The sequence below is a fragment of the Theobroma cacao genome, chromosome 1 (genome assembly GCF_000208745.1).
Source record: "Theobroma cacao cultivar B97-61/B2 chromosome 1, Criollo_cocoa_genome_V2, whole genome shotgun sequence".
In the NCBI taxonomy this organism is placed as follows: Eukaryota; Viridiplantae; Streptophyta; class Magnoliopsida; order Malvales; family Malvaceae; genus Theobroma; species Theobroma cacao.
Window position 1 is genome coordinate 20,762,357 of NC_030850.1, and position 23,468 is coordinate 20,785,824.

Here is a 23,468-nt window from a genome sequence, read left to right on the forward strand (position 1 = left end):
TCCAATATTGACCATCAATATATCATCTTTCAAACTCATTCTATCATCCAATATTGACCATCAATATATCATCTTTCAAACTCATTCTATCATATGAACCGACCCATCATATGGCCGTCTACATACGTGGCTAAGAATACTTACCCTATGGCACTCACCTCGACGCTAATCCATAAGCTTCTCAAGCATGCAGCATATCATGGACACATAACAATTTACCTATGGCTCTTACCTCAAGCATTAGCATATATCATCATTTCATAGCATAACATATCATGATATACATTTCATTTCCTATGGCATGCCACCACGAATTCGTATCATCAAAACATATCATGGAGTAGTTGTCACAACCCAATTTTCAGACCATGACTAAAGCATGGACTCAATGGACATAGTCCACTAAGCCCAAGCAAGCCTATTTATATAATCCTGTTCATCATCCCATCAACTATTCTTACATTCACATCTCATAATTTCAACCCTTAAGTACTTTAATAGTAAGTTATAACAATCAAAAACTGCATTTATATTAGCCCAAAATAACATTAACCATTGCCACACATAGTGGCTTTACCAATCAAAATATACATATATGGTCTAAGGCATACATCTTAGTACTTTACATCACATGTACGTATTTACAAACAAAAATGACTCTGGGCTTCCAGTGGAGTGACCAAGGTGAAAATATGGCTCCGGAATGTCAAGAGACCTACCAAGGAGATGAAACTATGTGGACACCTTGACCTAGGTTCCAACTGCCTCCTGATCTGAAAACATGAAGTTGAAAATAGTGAGTACAAACTCAGTGAGTGAACGTAAGAAGGGAACAAGCAATTAATAAGGAAAACTTGGAAATCATAATGCACTTGTTTCAAAAACAATGCAATTGATTTAATTTTTTTTTCTAAAAACCCCTCATCTCAAACTTTTATTAATAACCTCATAGTGTTGCAAAAACCCATGATCAATTCATGAAGTTAAAGGGGTGAAAAATATGTCAAAATCAAGCAAGGTAGCAAGCATGATAGCAAGTTTCTCGCTGCAACGAGAAACAATCTTAGTTTACATATTTTTTGGTTTTTCAAGCATATCTCCAACTACAGAAGTTCAATTGACAAGATTTTTGGACTATTAGAAAGCTAAGAGGCTGGGATACAACTTTGATGTTTACCACTTTGCCCAGTTCTGATCGTAATGTGGTCAAAATATTTGTCGAAGTGAAAGCACTGCAACAAAACCTATGAGTTTCTCGCTACAATGAGAACCAGGCCAGTGTGACCCCCAAAACCCGAGAGTTTCTCGCTGTAGCGAAAATGAATCTTGCTCCAACGAGAAACAAAGCATTTTAATTGAAATGGGTCTTGTTACATCAAAAGCCATTTGCTTGTTGAAATGAAAGGCAATTTGGGAGCAATTAACAATGCCAACACACAACACAATCACAATTATTTTCATAAACTTTCTATAACATATATATATATATATATATTTGTATATACATACATCATCATGAATATCATCTCGCCACACTTAGCTCAATGCAATATCATCATCATCATGTGTGCACTCCCTACTCGCACACTTCAACATCATCATGTGTGCACTCCTTACTCGCATACTCTAACATCATCATGTGTGCACTCCCTACTCACACACTTCAACATCATCATGTGTGCACTCCCTACTCGCACACTTCAATATCATCACAAAACATTATTCATCAATGCACAACATATATTCATATATATACATACCAACATAATATAGGAGCACATGGATTCATTCTTTTACACATTTCACATTTTCATAACATCAAAACATTTTATCAAAGGCTTGTTCCCCGACACACATTTTTAAGGAAAGGTTGGATAAAATCATTCAAATGTTTCATCCAAATACATTTACATTTTCCAAAAAAATTTTGAAATGCAAGTTCACTCACCAGTCGTTATTGATGTTTTGGTGGGCTCTAGCTTCGATTAAGGTTCCGAATGGAGGTGTGGGGTTTCGTTGGAACCTATAACACACAAAAACATCACCATCAAGCCACCTTGGCATTAATACTATTCCAAAGCTACTTTCTAAATTGAGTTCTACTAGTCATTCCTAACTAGCTTCCAACTACCATTAAATGGCTATTATTTGCACTACTCTAGTCACACTAAAAATGAATAAACTATCTCAACAATAAAACACTCACAAATCAAATTACTAGACATTCTCAACACTTAAAAATCAACTCTAATTCACTACTCACCTTGGTAGCTTTGTAAATTTGAATTCTTTCCACAAATTTTCAAGCTATTATAGAAGCTCCCTCTTTCTCTCTCTAGAACACCTAGCTAGTGAGAGGAAGTATGACAGTAAGACTTTCCAAGGGTTTTAAAGTGAAAGAGTGAAATAGCACAAAAGTTTTACGCAAAAGTGCACAAAAGCATGAAAATTGGAGCTAACTTGAGATGGGAGGAAAAAGAAGAAGCTGTTGGAGAAATGAAGAAGTTGCTGGAACACATGATATTTATAGCCAAACCTTATCCAATCTCTTTTTAAATTACGAAAATGCCCTTAACAAGTTAGCTTTGTCTTCCTCCAATCCTTTGTGCAGTCTTTTTACTCCTTTGACACTGAGACAAAGTCCATAATAGTCTAGAAATACTCGGGTTTACGAAAACTTAAAAATTTTGACTCAAGATGGAAAATGACCATTTTACCCCTACCTTGGAAATCATCATTATTTTTATTTGGTTCATCATTTTACCCTTATTTTCATCATTCATTTATGCCTTAGGCTTACTTAGGCCTTAATATTGTTTGAAAACCTACTTCTAGGGGCTCACTAAGGAAATGACGAAATTACCCTTGGCCCGTGTTATTGTGTCTACACCTAGTTACGAGCCTATAAAGGTCGAGGTCTAATAGTTGTCCTCCTTGGACATAACATAATCACGTGCAGTGGCCAACCAATGAACAATATACAATATAATGTCACGCCTAAAGTGCCACAGTAAACGACAAAGTCGTGTCACGCCCCATCATAGAAACAAACAACGAAGTTTATAAACATCTCAACGGATGGCATCAAAGCACTATAGGAGGGAATAACAAGTAGCACAAAACCACCATCCCTGTTTACCACCATCACTATAAGCAATATAACATGGTCACAATGTTAGGTGAAGGTTGATCATGCATCAAATACAAATAAAACGCAACAGAAATAAATTTAAAAAAATTATATTACGCCACGCCCTCTTAGGATCTCTTTCATGCCAAATTGAGTATAGAATTAAATTAAAAATAAAATATATATGATCATATCAAGTTTACCTAAATAACAAAGGTTGATGAATCCTTTGCTAAACCACTAAATCAGCCTTCAAAAAGCTTAATCACCTCAGCCCAGTTGTTGCAAACCAAAGCTATCCAAGGAATCCTTGTGTAGCCTCTAAGGGTGATCCACACTAATGAATTAGAAAATCCTTCGTTAACGATTGGGAGTGCGATGCCTTGAAAATGTGCTAGCAAAGACAAGTTTCATAAACTCATAATCCACACAAAATATTGGGGCTGAAGACACAAAAGAAATCAAGTGATGAAAAACTATTTTTTCTTCACACTATAACACCTCGTGCTCTCGTATAGGAATCAATAAGACCTTATCAACAAGATGAAGGGTTAATTGATGTAAATTTAAGTGCCAAAGAACGAAGACGGGTGGAAAAGAGCATTTTGGAATAAAACATTTCGCATGCGAAAAAATAATAATATTTACCGAGGATCAATTAGCGAGATAAAAGGCAATTTTGAAGTGGACCAAGACAAAATAAGACACTTTGGGACCCGAGGAGACAAGTGGAAAATTTTAGAATAAAATAATATTAAAATATTAATATTTTATCTATTGTTGAAATTAGTCATGAAGGAGGACTATATGACAAATTTAAGTGGGGAAGAAGAAGTAAGAAAGAATTTAGAAGAAAAAAAACGTAAGTAGGGCTCGCGTGCGTTTATTTAGTAAAGCAAGAAAGGCTAAATATATATTTAAATATTATGGTGACACCTTGGTGAAGTGTAAATTTGATATGTTATTTGTACAAGTGTAAAGGAAGAAAGATAGAAGGAAATTAGAATTGAAGAAATGTTTGAAGGACCAAATTGTAAAGGACAAAGTTTGGAAGGTCAAATGGTAAATAAGGAAAAAATTTGAGGACTTATAAGCAATTTCAACATTCGAAGTTAAATGGAAATTAACTAACCAAGGAAAACTAGATTGTGTGGGAGGATGGAATATGCATGTAACAAACACTATTGCATGCAAAGATATGCATGCAAGGATGTACTTGTAGTGGGGAACATATGGGACCGTCACCATGTGACAAACAAAAAGGCATGAGACAAATGAATAAGATAACACATGCATGTGGATTTTTAAAGATTAAAATAATGCATGACGGATTTATGCATGATGGACACTTGGTGACAATTAGAATAAAAGAAAAGAAAATATAGTTGCATGTAATGTCATTGGCCAAGGAGGAGGCCAAATGGAAATTAAGGTGGGAAAGTTGCATGAAAGACCATTAGGTACAAATAAAGTGGAATTAAATGGATATGGATAAGTAAAGGAGGATTTTTAACCAATGTGGAAGAAAGGAAATTGGTGCATGAAAACCCATTGGTTTTCAAAATGACCAAATGAAAATAAAAGGTGAATGTGTGCATGTATTGTGATTGGTTAAATGGGTGGCCATATAAATACCAAGATTCAAGAGTAAAAGAGAAAAGGGAATTGGTCTTGGTGAGACTTGAGAGTGTCAGCCATTGAGAGAGGAAAAGAAAGAAGAAAGTGCCTTTAAGAAGCTTCACCCGAGAAGAAGAAAAAGAGAAAGAAAAAGAGATGAAAGTTGGAAAGGCTCGAGTTGTAAGGATTTAAGAGAAACCGTAAGGATTCCTTCCTTTATCTTCTAGAGTTGTGATATTCTACCACCCAAAGAATCTTCAACATTCAAGAGAGAAACCGTGGAGTGTTAATGGAGGTGTAAAGCTTGGTTTCAAGATACAAGAGAAACAATGTAAGGATTGTGGTTTTAGCTTGAATGTTCTTTGAAAATGGGTTGGTAACTATAAGAAATGTTTTGTGGCAGCAAAGATTAGCTTGATTGGGGAGGATTTAGTGACATGCTAGCCATCAAACTCTTGGATGCATGATGGATTCAAAATGACAGAGAAACGATAAGCATGGTATTGTGTTTTAAGGCCTATAGCTGTTAAAATCAGTAAGAAAATAATTTGTGCACAATGTTGGCAGCTGGTGATTGGAGCTTTGGAAGAATATTGATATTGCATGCAAGATCCAAGCCATCACAAAAGGTAAGGCATGCAATGTGGAATGATTGTGTGATGCCTTAAGCACGGCTAGGAAACAATTATGCTAGTTGAAAACTTGAAAAATGAAATTGTGGACGTGTTGTTTTGAAAGATTTAAAAGGTTAAGAATGTTGTTGTAACATGAGTGGAAATTGATATTGTGCTTAGTGGCAGCATGTTAAAAGTGAATAATGGTGCATATAAGCTTAAAAATTACTTGGTGCAATTGTATTTATAGTTGCTGCCATATATGTGATTAATAGTATGAAAATAATAGTTTGAATATGATAAACATTATTAGAAAGATTAATATGGGCATTTGAAGTCATAAACAAGATGCCAGATTTGTGTAATTCAAAGTTAACACTAAGGATTTAGTGTAAATGGTTATCTCTTAAGAATAAGAAATGAAAGTATAGAATTAAATATGAACAGCAAGTGTAGAATATAATGGCTGCAAAGCTCATTAAATGCATTGGATTGAAATGATGTCAGGAAGTTGACAAAGCAAGGATTATTGCTGCAAGCATAGAGTAAGCATTTGAGGAAATAATAGTGGCGAAGTAATATCCCGTCATTGTAAGGTGAGTAGGGGGTGTCTATTTCAAAAGTTCCATAAACTATATATTGATATACGTTTAATAAACGTTGCCGATTTTCTTTAAATGCAATTGTGGATAGCATGAGTTGTTAGCCTCGGTAGGCGATTTCTAAATGGATTTGTAATCAATTATACTATTTTTGTGGAAAGTATGAGTTGATAGAAAATGATAAGTGATTTGAATGCATAGTTTGCAATGATTTATACACTGCTATTGTGGAAAGCATGAGCTGGTAGAAATGATAGGCAATTATGGGTGTAAATTGATTTGGAAGTTGTTTGTGTATACTATATATATATATATATATACATATATGTAAAGTGTTTTAGAAACCGAGAAACAAGCCTTTTGCAATGTTTTGCATCAAATATGTGCCTTGTATCTTTGTGTGATGTGCATAGTTAAATGTACTTGTTAAATAGTTTAAATGCAAATTTTTGAGAGCCAGTTTTAGTCCGATCTTTATACAAATGTTTACACCATGCATTTTAATGTGAAAAGCAATTTGAAAGGTTATCGAACCTTGTTTTCAAATGATTTAAAGCAAAATCTCAAAAATCTTGATTTGGTTTTGAAAACGGTTTTGACAAACTAAGAGCATTGAGAGTAGGTTGAATGTCACATCAGAATACTGTGAACCTTGTGCACAAGTGAGCTCTAGCTAGAGAACCTTTAGGTCACCAACGGGCTGCTAGACGTGGCTAGGCCACGATCTGTGATTATAGGTGGCAAGGCCACGGGTTGTTATACTTGGCAAAGCTACGAGTTGATATATGTGGTTGAGGCCACATGATTTCTCTGATGTTGGCCAACATCATCGACACTGCCATGGCTATGGGAATCCGGTAGATGTGAGCTTCCCAGATTGTTATTACGTGGAAGAAGGTCCATAGATTAATTATCTATGATTACCTAATCGCGAGCCTTGAGAGTTTTTAGACTTGTACTCTTTTGCATGGTGGAGAGTTAATGTTTTTCCATAGCTTCCCTATTTGATTGAAAGCTTTTAGTGCTTTATAAGTTGATTATGAGTTGATATACGTGGATGTACACGATTATTTTTACATGCCACACATTTGGGAGCGTGCATGATTTTATACAACTATTGTGTTTTTAAAGGAAATAGATGATTTCGAGGATTGAAATTTATTTTACTACGCTTTGTTTTCGGCATTGTTTATCAAGGAAAGTATTACACTATGATTTTACAACATTTTTTTACAAGGCACAAATACCTTACTTGTTATTTGGTTTTATAAGATTATCATTTAATATTCTGGTTTTATTACTCAAATCATCTGTTCTAAGATTGTTTCCCATCTATGCCTTGCTCACGGAGCCAATGATCACTGAGTCTATGAGACTTACCCCCCTCATCTACCTTTTGTAGATAGTGATCGGCCTAACGTGCATTAATCGGCACATATTGTCCACTGCGGATAGGTAAAGGCATCTTATAGCACTTTATTCCAAGTCGTTCCATTGCTAGAGGTCGAGTTGTACATAGCATAAATGTTTGTAAATAGTGTTAATATAAATGTACAATTGGAGATTTTAGGCTATAATGTATTCTTACAATTATGGTGAATAAAGGTTAAGATGACTTATTACGACTTTTGTTCAAATCTTATTACAAAGAGTTATATGGTTCAAAGTAATTTTATAGATTGATGGCATGAATATGAAGTAATAACTAAAGTTTCAATTAAGGCTTGTTCGAGACTTGGCAGGTTCTCCCGCAAGACTCGGATGCCAATAGCGATCGAGGAGCGGTCGTTATAGACTTGGCATCAGAGCCCTAGGTTTAGTTAAGTCCTAGGATTTCTTGTGTCTGTTAGTGTAGAGTTTTGTCCTTGGATTGTGGGTCCTTAGATTATGGGTGCACAACACAAGTCAAGGGAAAGAGGCTACATAAACTCTTATTCATCTAGAAGCCTACCTTTTTCTTAGTACGTAAAAGGTTAAGAGTTAATGCATGGTTGTGTACAGGTTTTTAAGGTGCCCCTGTAACACAACATGAGCAGCAGTGAGGAGAAAGGGAATGATTCCCATAGTACTAAAGAAGGATCAATGGATTCCACTGCTCGGAGCCGTTATGTGCAAGAGTGTGAAAGCCCAAAAAGTAACTTGTCTCGAATTCCTATTGGATGGATTCACTCGGGAGACAAAATAATATTTAAGAGTTGGCAAAGCCTTGAAAGGATGGCGTATACTACAAATGATCTTAAGAAAAAGGATAAGGAGAAAGTGGAAGAAGTAGCCGTCAGAAGCTATCGCCCAAGGAAAGTATCTGTTGTTTGAGATTTTCCTCCTAGTTGTGGAAGAGGTGCTGCACCCATTAGTAGGGAAGATTATGTGAATGAACAGCAAGGTGAGAATAGTGAGGATGAGGAGGATCCTCAAGAGGCCGAGGATGATCTAGAATATGATCTATCGACGCAAACGGGTCCGAACAGCAATAGTTCTTAGTAAAGTCAAATGGTTTATTTGGAATTAGTATGATTATGAGACTACGTTGATGTAGTTGGATTGAATTATGGTCGCAATTTATGTGTTTGGAGGATTTGAAACATGGTTGATTTCATATGGTTTAAACAGGTTATGTAGTAGCTAATCTAATGATTTGTTGAGTGTTTGGAATTTTCATGCATTGTTGATTGGGATTAGCATTTGTAGAAGTATGTAAATCTTCTAATTATTTCTTGTGGAGTATGATTGATGGCAAGAATGGAGGCACATAGTGCCATGACATTATAAGATGATAATTGACACAATATATACTATTGAAAGTAATCATGGAAACAGGGAAAGATGAATTCTTGAATTAAGAATAATGTGAGCATAAGGTGTGGGTAAAGATGAACTATTTTCATGGTCTTTGCATTGAAAGTCAGTAAACTATTTGAGTTACAAAACAAGAAAGACAATTAGTTATAGATAATAAGAACTGTGGGATGCTATAAATGGTGAATAATTATGTGTGTGGTGTTATACATATTGTGAATTCATTGCACAATACGGAAAGATTGTCCTAAGGTGGGACTTATTGATTGAAGATAAGTGTTAAAGGATAATATGAGTTTGAAAATATTGACTTGGCTTAGTGCATATGATAAGCAAAATAAAAGATACACATGGTTATGAAAATTATGGGACAAACCTAGATGGCTACATTGGGATAAGCTACAATGTGAAGTATTGATCTGAACATTAAGTTGACCAAAGTCAAATCCTAAGAAATAATGGAGACAAGAGATAAAGCCTTGTCAACGGCTAAGGAAAGAGTGAGTGAAGATTTAGATGAAGGTATGAGACATTGATAAGGGAATGCCAATACTAAGTGAAGAAATTGTGAATGAAGGATTATAAGGTTGGCACAACAAATGAGCTAATATAGCTAAAACATTGTTATAAGGATTTACAAATCTTATCTTGACATAGTTGAAAGAAAAGGATTAGTAACAACACATGGCCAATTATGTGGCATACTAGAAACCTATGAACATAAATTGAGGTATGAATAGATGAGTATGCATTCAAATATCTTGGAGAATAAGTGTATGCTTTTGGAATGAATGTGCTTGAAAGGTTAATGAACAAATAAGTAATTAAGTGTTTCAGAAATGCATCAAAGTTTTGAAAAGGATGTACTAAACTATATGTGGCAAGAATGATAGTTAATATTACTTTGGAATATTTTGTATGCACATTGATGTAATGTGGTATTTGGAACTTGCTAAAGAGCCTAATGGCTAACCCACAGGTTATGTGGTCATATGTTGTGAGACATAAACTTCAGGTGAGTATTTACAAGGAAATACTCAAGAGGAATCCTGTTATGAATCTTGTGAAAACAAGCATGAAATTGTGTAGTTACAAAAAAGAAGTTGTAAGTTTGAAAGTGGATACTTGCAATGACATTGAGAAGTACTTAAGCAAAATCTTGTTTCAAGTTTTACAATTACAAGTACTAACCGTATGATGGTTAAAGGGGAATGATGTTATATTGGTATAAAGGAATAGTACAAAAGATGATTGAAGGTAACCATGATAATGAAGTTTGTAAATGAAAACCTCCAAATGTATTATGGAAATTGGAAGTTGGAAATTCGTGAAGCATGCATGATTCAAATGAGCCTAAGTCTTAAGTGACTAATTAATATCAGAATGCAATAAGGACATAATATATTTGTTAAAGGTATCAAAGATAATTGCAAAATAAAGATGACTGTAGGAATTGTGGTATTGCATGAGATGCAATGATCAAGTAAAGATGAATCTTGAAGGATCAATGAGATTATAAATCATACACGAATACACGATTGTAATTTGATGAAAATGATATTTAGCAATTGAGAAGTGAGTAATGACATTGTGATGCAAGGATACATGGTATAATGAAAATTATACATATGATTAGAGATGATAAGAAGGAGTATGAACAATAAAGTAAGCGAAGATATGCATAGGCATAATGAGAATCCATATGGATTACATAAGAGATAACGTATGGTAGGATGTAAGTTGAATGGTAACTTAAACATCCAAAGGGTAATTTGGTATTGATTATACCCCAATGTTCATAGATTAAATATGATCTATGGGAATGAAATGGAAAGGTAAATTAGAAATGCCGAAATTAAGAAAAGTGAAAAGGAAATCATCTGTTATGAGAATAGGATATTGAATCTTGGTTATGGATGGGAACGAATAAAGAGAAATTTAGTCTTGTAGTACCCCGTATTTTGATACGATGGCTAATAAAGTTTATGGACGCCAATTGAGGTTAATTACCGAGTTAAAAAAGGTAATCTAGAAGTGAACCTGTGAAGTCTCTATCTCCATAGACACATAACTAGAAGTAGACGCGATAATGCGGACCAGGGGTAATTTCATAATTTCACTTGGTGAGCTCCTACGAGTGGGTTTTTTTTTATGCTATTCAGGTCTAAATAGGCCTAAGGAATGAATAAATGATGTTTATGATGGTAAATAAATGAAGATAAAAATAATGATAATTTCCACGATAGGGGTAAAATGGTCATTTTGCATCTCGGGTCTAAGTTTTTATGTTTTCGTGAACTTGAGTATTTCTAGACTATTATGGACCTTGCCCGAGTGTCAAAAGAGTAAAAGGTTGCACAAAAGGTGAGAGGAAGACAAAGTCACCATGTTAAGGGTATTTTGGTAATTTAAGTAAGAAATGGATAAACTTTAGATATAAATATCTAAAGCTCCAACAATTTCCAACAGCTTCCAGCCATTTCTTCTTTCTTTCCCCTCTCACGTTTCTTCATCTCCATGGGAGCCTCCCTTAAAGGTTCCATAACTTTCTCTCTGTAGCTTCAATTTCATGTTTTTGAGCACTTTTTCATAGAACCTTTTGTGCTCTTTCACTCTCTCACCTTAAAACCCTTAAAAAGTCTTACTTCTATCTTCCTCTCACTAGCTGGACATGTAGAGAGAGAGAGTGATTTCCCTTGTTAGCTTGAAGAATTTTGAAAAAGAATTCAACTACAAAGACAATAAAAGTGAGTATAAGTTAGGGTTAAATTTCTTTAGTTGTTGAAAATGGCTAACAATGGGGTTTGTGAGTGTTTTATCATTGAGGTTGTTTAGTCACTCTTAGGGTGACTAGAGTAATGTGAATAACTAGCCATTTAATGGCAATTGGAAGCTAGTTAGGAATAACTAGTGGAACTTGATTAGGAAAAAGCTTTTGGATTATATTAATGCCAATTTGGGTTAGTTCTGATATTGTGTCTGTATAGGTTCCAACAAGGCCTCACATGTCCATTTGGAGTATTAGTTGAGGTTAGAGTCAAGCAAAAGAATCAACAAGACCGGTGAGTGAACTTGTATTTCAAAATTTCTTTGGGAAATGTAATGTATTTGAATGTTTTATCCAACTTTTCTTTAAAAATGTGTGCCAGGGAACAAGCCCTTGATAAAATTTTTTGATGCTATGAAAAATGTGAATTGTGTAAAAGGATGAATCCATGTGCTTCTATATTATGTTGGTAGGTATATATATGAATATATGTTTTGTATTGATGAATAATGTTGTGTGATGATGTTGAAGTGTTCGAGTAGGGAGTGCACACATGATGATGATAGAGTGTGCGAGTAGGGAGTGCATACATTATGATGTTGAAGTGTGCGAGTAGGGAGTGCACACATGATGATGATATTACATTGAGTTGAGTGTGGTGGGATGGTATGCATGATGATGTATGTATATACAAATATATATATATATATATGTTATAGAAAGTTTATGAAAATAATTGTGATTGTGTTGTGTGTTGGTATTGTTAATTACTCCCAAATTGCTTTTCATTTCAACAAGAAAATGGCATTTGATGTAACAAGACCCATTTCACTTAAAATGCTCTGTTTCTCGCTGCAGCGAGATTCATTTTTGCTATAGCGAGAAACTCTCGGGTTTTAGGGGTCACACTAGCCCGATTCTGGCTACAGCAAGAAACTCGCGGGTTCTAGTGCAGTGCTTTCACTTCGACAAAGATTTTAACCACCTCCCTGTCCTAATTGGGAAATGTAGTAAATATAAAAGTTGTATCCTTCCTCTTAGCTTTCTAATGGTCAAAAATCAGGTCAATTGGACTCTTTTAGTGGGAGATATGATAGAAAAACTGAAACATATGCAAACTAAGATTGTTTCTCGCTACAACAAGAAACTTGCTGCCATGCTTGCTACCTTGCTTGATTTTGACCTATTTTTCACCCATTTAACTTCATGGATTGATCATGGGTTTTTACAACACTATGAGGTTATTGATCAAAGTTTGAAATGAGGGGGTTTTAGTAAGAAATTAAATCAATTGCATTGTTTTTGAAAGAAGTGCATCATGATTTCCAAATTCCTTCTATCGATTGCTTGTCCCCTTCTTATGTTCACTCATTGAGTTTTATACTCACATTTTAAAACTTCATGTTTTCAAATTCGGAGGCAATTGGGACCTAGATTAGGTGTCCACATATGCTCGTCTTCTTGGTAGGTACTATAGCATCTCAGTAGCTGTACCTTCACCTACTGTCATTCCGCTGACGGTCAAGAGTCTTATGCTTGTGTACATGTATAAGTAATGAAGACCACTAAGATTCTTGTTAAAAATCAAATATGTCTATTTGATTACTAATGCCACTATAAGGTGGCAAATGAGTGATACTATGTTCGCATAATACAAATGTGAATATTGGATTGCTATAAAACGTTACTGAAATATTTAAAATTGAGTGTTGCAATATGTGGTTTTAGAAATGATGGTTGGGAATGATGATCGGGTTTGCATAAAAAGGCTTGCTTGGGCTTAGTGGGCTCTACCCATTAGGCCCATGCGTAGGTCATGGCTCGATATTTGGGCTGTGACAATGGTGGTATCAGAGCCAGAGGTTTAGTCGAGTCCTAGGAATTCTCATGTCAGCCAGTGGAGTTGTCGGAGTTAATGTAGAGTCTTGTTTATCGGTTGGATTGTAGCACAAGTCATAGATAGGAGGCTATATGAACTCCTATTCTTAGTAACCTACCCTCTTGCTAACATTATGTAAAGGTCATAAGTGGTGCCGTTGTCTGGGTTTAAGATGCCACTCGAGACACGAGCTGTTGTTGGAAAGATTTTAAGCAAATGCTCCTAATGAAAGGTTAATGTAATAACAAATCCCTCTGATTAAAGATCAAGGAAATTGGAGTTGGACTAATAGGTCCGTAATGACTTATTCATTCAGTGGAGTTATAACTTAAGCCCATAATTGTCAATGGGAAGAAATTGGATGACATTGGATCATTATTGAGGTCAATATAAAGGAACACGTATGATAATGGTAATAAGGGGCGCACTTTGACTTGAATGAATAGTGATGGTTGTAATTTACTTGGAGTGTATAGATCTAAGTATTGAGGAAGGTGTAAACTGATGTTTATGTGCACGAAGGTAAGTGCACTATGTTAAATGAGCTTATCATGCCCCTATAGAAATGGTGTGGGCCTTTGAAATATTTTGTAAGCGTATAAGTGTCGACTATGTGCATAGCAGCTTAGATGGAGCTGGTTTCGATTTCCATTAAGTAATTGCAAGATCCCAAGATTCGATTTGAACTATTATGGTTTATAGTTATCAGTACATGAATTACCTTAAAGGTGAAATTCAATGACTATTATAACTAATCTGTGGTCATTAAGTGAGAGGTTGGTAAACAAACCTGCTCTAAGGATGAGCTTGAATTTTTCTATGCTTAGCATGGAGCCAAAGGATCAAAGGACTAGGTGTGGATTTAGTAGTTTGAAGTTAAATGACTTAGAAATGATGAATTTAGTCTAAGTGCCATATGGAGTTCTATATTGAGATTGATGTGTGAATTGCTTTAAAGGTCAATTTAAAAATATGTTTGGTTCAATATGCAACCTATGATGTAAATGATTAGTCTTGAATGTGACTTCTCCAAAGGTAAGGGGCTTAAAACATGTGTATTTTCGGATATGCTCTAAGAGGAAGCTTCTGCATCCTAAGCTTAAGAAATTTTGATCTTATGACTGCAAAAAGCAAGATAAAAAATTTAGTGAATTGTCTATCTTATGGATGTAATTGGATAAGAATTGATGAGTAAAGTCAAGATATTAACACTAAGTAGTGTACAATTTGATATATGTGTACCTAAGAGTAAATTTGGAGATCATTACTTAATCAATTTGCACTGAATGTTGTGGTAAAGGTATATGAATGTTAGTAGTGAAGTATGTCCAAAGTGAGATATGTGGAGACTAATGTTCCGATCGCAAACTTGTGATAGAAAGCTAGTTTTCCAAATTGTGGTTTCCATGATCATAAAATATATGGAGGTTATCAATATGTAGGCATATACTTGGAGTTGTACATCTTGTGATTCCCATGCATCATGTGGAAGGAGATATTCCATAGAAGGATTTGGCCTAATTGGTGATTACATGACTATAAGCTTGGTATGAGATTGAGAATGCCCCAACATGTATGAGAAGTGTGTTGCGAAAGGCTGAAAATCATTAAGACAAATGATGGGTGAAACAAGATGTTGTTATAACGAGCATAAAAAGCTCAAGGATAATCAATGCAATTATATTAAGTTAGTTTGGTTCGGTCCGAAATAAGAGTAAGGACATCTTGAAAGATCTTAAAATAATGTTCAATGGGGTTAATGAGCTAACTGTTATCGAATATATATTAAATTGTTAAATTTATGCATGGCTTTGAAGATAAGCCTTTGATTGTCTAAGTCCTCAACAGAATTCTATTAAAGGATGTGTTTAAGCATTTTGGAAGTGTATTGGAAAACATAAGAATAATATACTAGTTTGACTTGCTATAAGAGGTCGAATTTGGATGGCCATGAGTGGCTTGTGAACAATCAAGCAATGTAAAGTATGTGCTCATAAAGGGAGCTATGATTGGTAGATAAAGGTGGAACTTTAGAATTTCATGTCATAGTTATTAGATTATACTTTGTATTATATAATATAGCGTAGAACATCAATGATGAGATTGTGTTCAATGCTTTAGGCCTTGAACTGTAAGTTATGGACATGTATCCACCTTGTGAATACCCTGATGTGATAAATTCGAAAGATTTTTCACAATGAGAAAACATTAAAGCTTAAAGAGCAAATGGATATATAGTCAAGTTGGGCCGTGATTGATTTGTCACATAATTATGAAGATATGATACAAGCATAAGTATACTTGGAAATGCTGGTTTGAGGTAATGATTATCCTACCGTTTTATGGACCTAATGAGGTTCTAGTCTTGACATAATTGTAGACACAAGGCATAAATTGTGAAATATGCTTCCCCCACAAGTTCCAATTTATTTTGAGTAATTATCAAGGTAAAGTGCTTGATAGAGATAGGCAAAGGTGGAATTATGCTTTAAATGTTTAGAGAAAGAGGGTGACATGGTTTGATTAAATGATACTACCTTTGATAAGGGAATAGAAATACACTAAGAAAATTTTAGAAATCTACTTAGAAAAGAGATGATGATTCGAGTATTTATATACGAGTAAAGACATTGGTAATTAGACATGACCTAAAGTTGGAATACTACAATATGAATTTTGACTAAGAAAATCGACTTATAAAACACATGGTGTTTAGAGATCGTGCCAATTAGTGGTTGACTCTTGTATGAGAATGGAATATTGAAATCAGTTTTGTGTATTCACCACAAATGATGAGCATGATCTAACCAACCAAGAGAAGAAATGATTCTAAACTTGATTGTTGGTTATTTTGGTTTTACAGATGGCTTATTCTTGATATGTCTAAGGCTATTCAAAGTTAAAATTTTTGGAAATATATATGTATGGATATATATGTTGCATATTGGTATAAAAGCTCATGCAGAGTTAGTTATAATTTGATTCGATGATGATATTCTATCAATGGTTATAGTGCTAGACAATGATTAAGATAATTTATCGCTGATTTTGGCAGTGAACAAGTGGATTATAATGTTGTTAGCTTAAAAATAAGTTTTTATACTTTTGGTATGAGTTCATCAAATTCTATTATATCGTGATAAAACTTGGTGTTTTGATATAGCTTGAGAGGCTTGAAATATGAACTAGCTTAACTGTGAGCTAGAAATTGTTAGGTTATTATGAAGTACACAAATAGAGAAGTATGACATGAATTTAATATCCTAAGGGGCAATGGAAAATGATGTATCAATTTTGGTATAGCTTCAATCTATATAGTTTTTGATGGGTTTGGCTATGGATGGCATGCTCAAAATACGCAGCGAAAAGAGTTCTTCATAATATTAATCAATTATAAACTAATTGATTGAAATTTATATTAATTCTTTAACAAACCCATCAGCGAAATTTATACTAATTGATTGGCATCTAGCAATGCATCATGGCCACCCAATTGTTGGGAGAGTCAAAGAGTTCTTTAACAACCTTTCAGTGTACAGTCTATCAGTGTAATTCATTCCCTCATCATATATCCCAGAGATGATAAGAGCTTGGTACAGTGTCTACTCTTATTGACCTCCATATTTGTTCCTGCAATTATAGCATTAGCTTTATGGAGAGTTATGAAACCTTTTTCATAATCTCCATGTCGCCTTGGCCAAGGACTTCAATAAGCTAATGTTAACCAACAACTGATAGGATATGTCCTCTAAAACACTCGAGGTGATGATTCCTATCTTGACCACTCATTTGCCTTCACATGCTTCATACTATACTCAAAAGCATCTTGTTTTGGCATCCTTGGTTAGCACCCGTATGGATGAAATCAAAGCATAGCACTCCACACATAAGACAACCTGGTGTCTCAAGTCTAGGGAGTATTTACACAAATGACACATGAGAAGTGTTGCATAGACACTAGTGTGTATTACCAAATGCACTTCTCATGGCGGGTCATGTTCAGTGAACTTGCTCTCCTAGGCAAGCACCTATATTCTAGTTCCAAATATCTCTATACTTCAATCTATGAGATCGATTGCTTACTTCCAAAGTAAGGAACATAGAATATACCAGTCTCTAAGCATCATTGATGTCCAGTCTCAATGATACATTGACCAGGAATATTTTGAGATTATGCTTTAATGCATAGGAATCTCATAACTGCAACCCATTACAGTTTCCTTACAAGGCATATTAATCTCATGGACTTCATCTAATTAGACTTATAACTCATTATAGTTGATGCCTTATTGATGAAGGAAAATCTCTAATCATTCAACATGAATGATACTGTTGCATGATTGGAATCAAGCCTTAACCAATCCCAATTGGCTGCAAGGCTCATCCCAACATCTCCTACTAGCACAAAGCCAATTGCTACCTCATCGTATATGGATTCAATCTATCTAGCAATCGTGTCTGCATGAAGACTCGCTTGTGCCGTTCAATGTGGTTAATTACTTTTATCTATCTTCGTGATGTCCATGCATCGTATCATGTCATATTACTATATCTAGATCCAATGCGACCCAAGTTCTGCTTGTATGGCTCCATTGTTACATTAACAATGTTTAAAACCTTTTATTAGTTCTATGGACTAATGATCTAAGTATCTTCCTATTAGAGCCCTTTTAATAAGATGTATATGACTTTAATTATATACATGTACATAGTCCTCTTTCTTTCTTTGGAACCTTTCCAACGAAACTATGTTGTATGCATCATATGCATTTGTCACTTTTCATTGTACCATTCGCCCCTTTTAAATTTTGGCAATTTCTTTTTATACACATTGAATCCCATATAATTGTATCACCAAAGAATTGTATTCACTCCTACTAACCTCCTTTTATGTATGAGATAAATACACTTGTATATATTATTAAATCCAACCCTTTGGATCCCATTTAATAGAACAAAGTGTATACCTCCAATGAAAAACATATTTAGTAATTCATCTCATATGAATAATACATCTTCAATGTATCTTACTAAATCCATGGAGTTCTCATACATATGATTATACATCTCTACGCAAAATCTTAAGAGTTAGATTCCAATGTAACCATGTAATAACTAAAAAACTCCTTTTTTAGTGTCGTCATACTCCCACTAAATCCAAGATCCTTTGTGAGAGTAATAATCAAACTCTTTTGAAATTTTTATGATGTTACATACATACATCTCAATGTATGCTTGGAATCATATTGGTTTGGAATAATATAATTGGCTACATATAACTTGGAGAGATATGGACCAAATCATGTCACTATATGAGTTTGCTTTCTTCTTTGAATAAACATCTCTATGTTTTATTCATAAGAAAGCTCCATTTCACATGTATCTACATTCATCTTTTGAATGATTAATTAATAAGTAAGAGTAATCTTCACTAAGATCATATCTTAATAAGAGTACTTCATACTATATAGCTCGTATGATCTTATATTTGAGTTTTCTGAACATTTCAAGGTTTCAAATTTTATTTCTTTAAATATACAAGACAAAATCTCAATTTGGTCTTGTGTAAACTTAATGAATTAGGAACATTTTCGATAACAATTTATGTTCAATGGTTCATATACATCTATATGTAGAAGACCTTTTGAACATACCAAGTCATTCACTTTTGCATGAAAATTGATTTGGTCATATAAGAATTACTAGCTCCTTTATGATTCCCAATCAAAAGAATCTAAGTATCTTCATACTCCAATTCTTACTTCAATGACCAAGATAAAAATGCCATAATTGAGATCATATGCAATCAGTTTTCTTGACATTTATATTGAGCATTGACTTACTACTATTGTTTTTCACTTTATGTCATTACTTAAATGCATTCAACGTCTAGTATCAAATACTTATGATGTTAATACAATAGTAGTAACTTCTAGCTCAATCACAAACTTTGGCAAAGTAGAAGCTTTTATAAGCTTCCTCTTCTTTAACTTTGTCAAGGAAACATTTTTTTTTATAGTCCCTCTTTTGTCCATCTTTACCATAAAGATGTTTAAGAACATTTCCCAATTAGTGCCATTATCGTGGTTGTCTTCCCAATTCATAATTAAGGCAGCATAAATTCCATCTCTTGGAAGTACACTCCTAATTATGAATTGTATTTGGTAGAGATTGTGGAACGAACAACCTTTCGCTTGAGAATATTTCTCAAGTCCTGGTACCTTTAAAAAAGGTTTGGTCTAGTGAGTTTGATTTTCATCCAAGATGCACCATAGTGACATATTATTAGCCATGTATATAAATTATGTCTAAATAGATAAAATAAAGCAATATGTAAATATCATGCATAAACTATTTAAAACAAGGTTTTAAATTTTTAAAAGTTCTCTCACTATTTTCTACAAGATGATAACCTTCCATATCACCTCGAGAGATCTCTACTAGGATTCTCTTAGTGGGCTAGGATCCCATCCATCAAGTCATGGGCTTGAGTGTGCTCAACAAACCATGATTGGTGGATTAGGTAGGTAACTGACCTTACCAATTGTATCTCTATACAACTCCTAGATCAGCTAGGTGACAACACATTGCCTAAACATATCATATATATTTCGCCTAGCCTTTGCCTCTAGTTTCATAATAATCAAGTTTCCAAGCATCCGAATTTTATGAAACTAGTTGAGTAAGACCCACCAATAGCTCAAACATACTCGTGTAAAAGTGTGACCTTAAGTGTGCTCAACAATTCTCCGATTAAAAGAGCAGCCAGGTTATCTTGCTATATGGTGGAAGGCAACTTTCTCATGCGTGGCATGTGACTCAATATATAATGAAGGATTTTGTTTTCGCCTTTATTAGGGTCTCATCTTTGCATGCATGGCATTTATTAAATCTCATAAAATAAATCTATCACATGCATACTACTTTGCATTGCATAGCATTTATTAAATTGCATAAAATAAATCTATCACATGCAAACTACTTTGGATGATTATGGACTTTAACTATACTAATTTCCTTGAGCCATCAAAGGAAACTAGCTTGGTCAAACCTAAGGGATTATATATAAGAATCTTCAAAATTTTCTTGTAATCTCCTTGTCTTTCTTGGCGCCTTCAATCTCCATCGTCAATTTTTCCAAAATTCAATTCCTAATCTATCCTAATTCTAATTACATTTGAATGTTGAAACCTCGAGTTACATTCGAGGGGAGTAAGATAAGAAAAGAATTTTACAAACCGAGATAAAGAGATAAGGCAGGACACGCAGGTCCTATTTCAAAAATACCAAGAATATACATTCAACCATAGCATAATCATATTAGGCCTAAGTCCATAATCATCCACATATATTCATCAATATGAATAAAATTTAAAGACATGTCTCATTCAAATTGTTAATCATATAAGGTATTTGAGATTAATAATTTTCAATATTTGAATTTTGCCAATTTCAAATTTTCGGGTAACCATTTAATTCTATATATATGGAAACTTCTTTCATATATGGTAAGTATTACTAATCAAAATTAGTAATTTATCCATTCCTAATCTTCTTAGGATTAGAATTAAATTTTTATTACAAATTACAAATTAAAACATTTTTAATTTGTGCTCCTAAACATTTTACACAACCTATTATTAATCTCATTTAATTAAAGATTGAATGTCTATTATTACCTAATCTTATTAGGAAATAACTTAGACAATTTAATCTTTAAATTTAATGTCAAATTAGAATTATCTTTTTCTAAGAAGTCAATTCAAAATAAAATTTGTCTATAAATATTAAGACTCCCATTACTCCTAGGAATCTAATTCCTAAATTAATGTAGTCTTAAGTTATTTAAATTTTGACACCCTTAAATTAAGGAATCACATTCCATAATTTATGAAATAAATTATCAATCTTTACAAAACATATTCCATAAATATTTAATTGGCTAATGAAGATATTTTAACTTCCATATTTTTAGAAATCACATTTCTTTATTTGTGGATGTTAATGTATCATCTTTGACATGCTTAATTTTAGGAATCATATTCCTTAAATTAAGTGTTTCAAAAAATCAACATAATTATGGAACCAATTCCATAACTTATCCTCAGCCAATTAACTAATTTAATTGATCATTTATTGTGTAAAATTTTGACAAATTCCATGTCTTAACCAAGACAGTGTCCTGCTGCAGACAGCAGCAGACATGTCCTAAATATGTGGCATTATGGTGCTGTATCTTTAAGAATTTAATTCCAATAAAATTTATCCTGATAGATAACTTATGGAACTATTCCAGAATAAATTTTCAGGATTTTAGAAGGTGTTTTTGGCTGTCAAAAAAATTCAAAACTGTGACCTTTATCTGCAGAGGTAGTTTCAGTTTTGTCTTTCTTTTGAAGCTATTTGGTGGCATAAAATCAGGAATTTAATTCCCAATTAAATTTTCCTTGATAGAAAACTTATGGAGAAATTCCATAGTAATTTTCCAGGATTTTAGGAAATGTTTTTAGCTGTCAAAAAAATTCAAAACCGTGGCTTGCTGCTGCAGAGGCAGCAACAGTTTTGACTCCACCAACTCAGTTTTATGAAGGCTTAATTCTAGGGATTTAAATCCTTAAAATTCTTAACAACAATTTGGATAATTTATGGAACCTTTCCATAAAAAAAAAAAAATCCTCAGCCAATTGGTGCAACTGATTGCACAAATTTAGGCCTTTATTGGTTGCCAAGCCAAACAAAACTATGACTGTCTCTGTTGCAAACAACTGTTTTAGCCACGTTTTGGTAACTTTACCTCCACCATTAGCCACACATAATCACCCATCTTGGAACATTTCCAATGTGTATTGATCTCTTAATTTTCTTGCATTTTATGAAGCACTTAAGCCTCACTTTTACGGCTGAAAATGGACCAATACCATGGCTGGACAGAATCGAATTCTACCATTTAAATCACACCATAATGTTATGAGATCGAATCTTTATTTGCTAAATTAATTTGTGCATCTCATGCACTTGTTAATCTGTAATATTTTGACATTAAAATGAGATTAATATTATAACAAATAAATTTTAAAATTTACAATTAAAATCTATCTAGAAATCAAAATAACTAGAACAAATTGTAAAATTTTAAAACTTACTAATTTGTGTAGAACAAAACCCGAACATCTCATATTCCTTTTCAACAAGGCATTAACAACAATAGATATAAACATGTGTTAAAATCGAACAAAGGAAGGCTCTGATACCACTGATGGGTTTGGCTATGAATGGCATGCTCAAAATACGCAGCGGAAAGAAAATTAAAAAACTTTATAACTAAACAACAAAACATGCCTCCATCCATGGATCACCTTGGTGATATTTAAGACATTTTGTCAAGCCCAGCTCTAAATTATCTACCATGTTACACATGAGACTGATAGAGTGATTGTATATTTGAACAGCCTCGGAAGAATATTTAAAAGTTGGTATTGTGCTTAGAAGTACAAGTAAGTCGATTTAAGCCTCGAACTAGTTCAAATAGGAATTTTAAGGTTAAATTAAGAGTTTCACAGTCTAGGGATGACTCAAAATGGTAATTCGGAGTTCGAGGATCAATTTGGAGTCAAACCAAAATTTTCACTATCTAGGGGCAAAATGGTCATTTACCACTTGGGAACAAAATGGAAATTTTAGAAAAGATTTTGTTGGCCTCATTGGACTTATTGGAGTATGATTTGAGGTTTAGCAATGAAAAATTTTAATTTTCGGTATAATTTGGAGTATAGGGTCGAAATGGTAATTTTGCCACCCCCGAGGGCAAATCTATAAATTTTCACCCCCGACAGTTGTCAAGACCAAGGGATTTTATTCATCATGGAAATGGATAAACATGAGAAATATGTGGTGGAGAATTGAAGAATTAAAAGTCAAATATTTAAAATTTAAACCAATAAGGAAATGCCATGTGTCATGCTTTTATTACTTTATTGTTTCTTTATAAAAAAGGCATAAAAATCAGCCCATTTCTCCCATAGTGGTCAGCCAAACCAGAAGAGAAGAGAAACTAAGGGAGAAC